A 6,000-nucleotide genomic window follows, 5' to 3' on the forward strand; every position below is an offset into this window, starting at 1 on the left:
CTGGCTATAGTCTAATTCATTCTACAGTCAAAGAACATCGACATAACCTTTGCAGACACACTTCACCATGCCTCAAATGAACAAGACTTGGAGTATTTTGAATTGGAATATTAGGGGCATTAATGATCCTAACAAATGGCTGGCCTTGAGGAATAAAATCGATGAATCCAATGCTGACATCATCTGCATTCAAGAGACTAAAAGAGAATTTTTTGATGCTAGATACATCAAGAACTTTTGTCCTAGGAGAATTAATCAATTTGAGTTTCTCCCTTCAGTAGGTGCTTCGGGAGGGCTACTTAGTACCTGGAATGGCTCTCTGTTTACAAGAGAACATCTATTTCACAATGATTTCACTCTGTGTGTGCGTTTTACTTCTACTCTATCTGGAGATTCTTTCATTCTCTCCAATATATATGGGCCTTGTCAAGGACCAGAAAGAGCTCAATTCCTGAATTGGTTTCAAATACATTCAAATGCCTGCAGATACTAAATGGATTATAATGGGAGATTTCAACTATGTTAGATTTCCAAGTGACAAAAATAGGGATGGTGGAAACTTCACAGAGATGTTGCAATTGAATGAGTCCATCAATGCCCTAGCTTTGATTGAAATCCCTCTAAAGGGTAGACATTACACTTGGAGTAATATGCAAGATGCCCCTCTATTAGAGAAATTGGATTGGGATTTTACTTCAAAATCTTGGACCACAGAATTCCCCAATATAATGGTCCTGCACCTTGCCAAACCAATATCTGATCACATCCCATGCATGATTCAAATTGGCACACACATTCCCAAATCCAAAATATTCAGGTTTGAAAACTTCTGGATGAAAGTGCAAGGTTTCAAAGAAGTGGTCAAGCAAAGCTACGAACAGGATACTCACATCACTTATTCTGCCAAGAGAATTTCAGCTAAATTAAAGAGATTGAGAAAGTGCCTCAAGATCTGGGCTAAACTATTTCCAATTTGACCAGATCAATCAAAAATACTAATGAGGTGATTCTTCTTCTTGATTCTATAGAAGAATTCAGTCCTTTATCTACCTCAGAATGGAATGGCAGGAATTTTCTTAAGCAGCATTTGTTACAACTTCTGGAGTGGCAGAGGATATATTGGCAGCAGAGAGCCACCATTAGATGGGTCAAATTTGGAGAGGCAAACTCAAAGCTTTTTCAAGCTAAGGCAACTATAAAATACAGAGTGAACCACATTGATAGCTTTCAAGATGAGGATGATAATATTTGCCGGGAGCATAATATAAAGGCTGATATTCTTCCAAATGCTGTCAAGAAAAGACTTAGCACTTCCACACCTACTTTCAATCTCCTTGAACTGGAGACTCTGACTGACAGAACTAATGATCTACCATTTCTGGAGCAACCTTTCTCTAAAGCTGAGATTGATAGTGGTTCAGGGTTTGCCTATTGACAAAGCCCCTGGACCAGATGGCTTTAACACTGATTTTGTTAAATTTTGTTGGGACATCATTTCTCCATATTTCTATGCATTGATTGATGAGTTCTTCAAAGGAACCATCAGTTTACAGAGCATCAACAGTTCTTATATTACACTCATTCCAAAGAAAGATGCTCTAGCTACTCCAAATGATTTCAGACCCATTTCTTTGCTCAACTGTTCCATAAAGATTATCACCAAGCTACTTGCCAACAGATTGCAAACATTAATCCTCAAGTTGGTTCATACAAATCAATATGGTTTCTTAAAATCTAGATCTATCCAAGATTGTTTGGCCTGGTCTTATGAATATCTTTACCAGTGCAAGTCTTCTAATAAGGAATTGCTACTTCTTAAATTAGACTTTGAGAAAGCCTTTGATATGATTGAACATCAGACCATCAAAGATATCTTGGTTTCTAGAGGCTTTGGACCTAGATGGCTCATGTGGATGGATATGATTTTTGCTTCTGTCTTCTCTTCAGTGCTACTCAATGGTGTGCCTGGAAAACAGTTTCTCTGCAAAAGAGGTGTCAGACAAGGAGACCCTTTATCCCCACTGTTGTTTGTACTTGCTGCTGATCTGCTCCAATCAATTCTAAATAAAGCAATGATGATAGGCCTCATCTAAAAACCTCTTGAGCTGCACCCTGTCCTAATTTTCCAGTAATTCAATACGCAGATGACACGGTCTTAATTATGCCTGCATGCAGAATTCAATTAGAGCAGCTCAAGAATCTCCTGATGCATTTCACTGCATACACTGGCCTAAGGATAAACTTTGACAGGTCTGCAATGATTTCAATCAACACACCAGATCACAAGATGCAACTTCTGGCCAACAATTCAGGATGTGCTATTGGCAGTCTTCCTCTCACTTACCTGGGCCTACCTCTCAGCCTACTCAAACCTAATCTACAAGACTTTGCCCCCATCATTAAAAGGATTGGTAGAAGACTTGCTGGCTACTCCACATTGCTATCTCATGGGGATAAATTCACACTCATTAAGTCAGTTTTCACAAGTTTACCAAATTTTTTCAGGAGCACACTCCCCCTACCTGCTGGCATTATTGATCAAATCAATAAATTCCTCGGATTGTGCTTTCGGCGAAAGTATGGCAGGGAAGAAAGAGGCCGTGCTCTGATTTCCTAGGAGAAAGTTTGTATAACCAAAACTCAAGGAGTTCTGGGAATTTTAGACATAACCACTCACAATAAATGCCTCCTGATGAAGCACATCCATAAATTTTTAAACCATGCAGACTTGCCCTGGGTGAATCTTATTTGGGAATCTTATTATCCCAATGGTATCCTCACCTCCAGACCTGTGGGCTCTTTTTGGTGGAAAGGGATTCTCAAGTTGCTGCCATTATTCAAGCATTAGGCTAAGGGAGAAGTTGGTAGAGGAAACTCTATAAATTTTTGGCAAGATAATTGGGGTCATGATACTCTTCAGCATAAATACCCAGAACTCCATTCTTTCTCACTCGGAGTAGATTTATAAGTGCAAGAACTCCTACATTTTTATAACCCTATGGACCACTTCCACACTCCACTCTCCATCCAAGCATTACAACAGTTCCAAGAACTTCAGTCTATTATTCAAAATACTCATCTTTTTGAGAACCATGATATCTGGAGTTACTCCCGGGGAACTGCATTTTCCTCCATCAAATTGTACAAGTGCTTGTCCGAGAAAGATCACAATCACCTACCATCTTCAAGGAGATTTGGAAGAATCTAGCTATTCATCGATACAAAATTTTCTTTTGGCTCATCTTACATGATAGAGTAAATTCCAGGGGTCTTTTAAAGAGGAAATCCTTTCATCTGCCTTCTTATGACCATGAGACATGCCATCTCAGCATAGAAGAAAAAACCCTGCATCTTTTTTGGGACTGTGATTTCTCCCATGATTGCTGGATCTCTATCCTAGGACAGCGATGACGAGGCATCTCAATCTTTGATGAAATAATTCTGCTCTCAGAAGCCTTTCCTCCCAACATTGCTATGGAAATTTTGATCATGGGTTGTTGGAATATCTGGATGCAGTGCAATGGGAAAATTTTCAGAGCTCAGACCCCTTCCATTCAGGCGTGGAGAAGGGCTCTTAAGGCAAACCTTCTGCTTCTGCAACACCGCATCAAGGATAAGTTTAAAACACTGCTTGTCAATTGGACCAGACAACTTCTGAACTAGTGGACCATGTTGCCTTTTGGGTTCCATAAAACTGGAGTTGGTTGATCTCCTTGTATATCACGCTTTTGTACATATTTTTTTAATATATTTTTACCATAGAATGATTGTTCTACGATTTTGGTTCAAAAAAAGGGATTGATCCCGGCTGCGGAAAACGACAGCGCCAACTTGCAAGAATTTAGCATCAAGCAGCTTCGCGTAGGTAGTAGCACATATGCACATGCATTGCAACGAGAGAGCAAAACTGTTGTACATTCAAATTTAATAAGAATGGTATATCCTAGTACAATACTAGTACTCCTGTCCACAAAGACACCCATCAAGTGGCAGGCAGGTGCACACCAAGGTTTATCGGCCTCTCATTAATCATGAAACTCGAGTCTTAGTGCCGGTAGAAAAATAAGATACACTCCATTAAAGAGGCTATGTCTAATCTAAATATATATATTTAATGTGTATGATATATCTCAAGGTATAATGGGAGTGCTCTTAGCCACATGAGTAATTTTTAGTCCGGGAATAATCCATGCGCCCGTGCGCTTATTGATCAAGGGATTTGATATTTTTCTGATTATGTTGACTCATTGCGTTGCTTAATCCATTTATTGATTAGGTAATTAATCTCCTAGTACAACATCCTCACTTTAAGATGTTGGTGCCCGCTATTTTGTGTTTATTTATCCAAGGCATTAATGTCCTATTAGTATTTCCTCATTCCCCCAATTTATTCAATGGACATTTTTCTCTAACAGTGTTGGCTCGCTGCGCAGCCATTAGTCAAACCTTTCTCAGCATCTTATCTTAGTATTTCTAAAGGGATAAAATAATTAGGTCAATGCCTCGTCCTTTGCTTATCGATTCCTAAGACGGTTGGTTGATGGCCTAGATAACTCAGGCACATATATAAATTGATAGGATTGAAGATAAAAAAGTAAGGCAGGGCCACACCAAAGAAATGATCGAGAACATAGATACAAGATTGCTACCCTACCCTGGGCTTGGTCGTACAAGAGAGAAAAGCAGCCTCCTGTATATACTTTCTAAAATAGAGTGTCATGTACAAGAGAGAAAAGGGTGCAGGGTGCACCCCCGGGGGGGGGGGGGCTGCCTTGTGGCCCCTCAGGAGTCCTCTGTACTACTTCCTTCATCCTAAAAATTCACATACATTCCAAAACCCATTGAGGCATCCACGAAAATACTTTTTTGCCTTTGCAGGTCTCTGACCGATAATTCGATCATGGAGGGAATCTACATCAACCCTATTGCCCTTTCGATGAAGCGTGAGTAGTTTACCACAGACCTACGGGTCCATAGCTAGTAGCTAGATGGCTTCTTCTCTCTCTATGTTCTTCAATACCATGTTCTCCTCGATGTTCTTGGAGTTCTATTCGATGTAATCTTATTTTGCTATGTGTTTGTCGAGATCCGCTTAATTGTGGATTTATGATCAGATTATCTATGAATATTATTTGAATATTCTCTGAATTCTTATATGCATGATTTCCTATCTTTGTATTTCTCTTCGAATTATCGGTTTGGTTTGGCCAACTAGATTGGTTTTTCCTGCAATGGGACATGTGCTTAGCATTGGGTTCAATCTTGCGGTGTCCTCACCAAGTGACAAAGTAGGGGTAGCGAGGCACGTATTGTATTGTTGCCATCGAGGATTAAAAGGTGGGGTTTTCATTATATTGCTTGAGTTTATCCCTCTACATCATGTCATCTTACTTAAGGCGTTACTCCGTTCTTTATGATCTTAATAGTTTATATGCATGCTGGATAGCGGTCGATGTGTGGAGTAATAGTAGTAGATGCAGGCAGGAGTCGATCTACTTGACACGGACGTGATGCCTATATGCATAATCTTTGCCTTGGATATCGTCATAATTTTGCGCTTTTCTATCAATTGCTCGACAGTAATTTGTTCATCCACCGTATTATTTTCCTTCAAGAGAGAAGCCTCTAGTGAAACATATGCCCCCCGAGTCTATTTTCCTTTATATATTTTCAGATCTATTAACCAAAAATACCAAAAATATCTTGCTGCAATTTATTTACTTTTGTTTTGTTTTACGTTTTAGCAATCTTTTATAGCTATCTCTATCAGATCTCACCTTTGCAAATGACCGTGAAGGGATTGACAAGCCCTTTATCACGTTGGGTGCAAGTGTTTGATTGTTTGTGCAGGTGCATAGATTGGGGACTTGCTTGTACCTCCTACTGGATTGATACATTGGTTCTCTAACTGAGGGAAATACTTATCTCTACTTTGCTGCATCACCCTTTCCTCTTTAAGGGAAAAACCAACACAAGCTCAAGAAGTAGCAGGAAGAATTT

The sequence above is a fragment of the Triticum aestivum genome, chromosome 6B (assembly GCF_018294505.1).
Source record: "Triticum aestivum cultivar Chinese Spring chromosome 6B, IWGSC CS RefSeq v2.1, whole genome shotgun sequence".
Lineage (NCBI taxonomy): Eukaryota > Viridiplantae > Streptophyta > Magnoliopsida > Poales > Poaceae > Triticum > Triticum aestivum.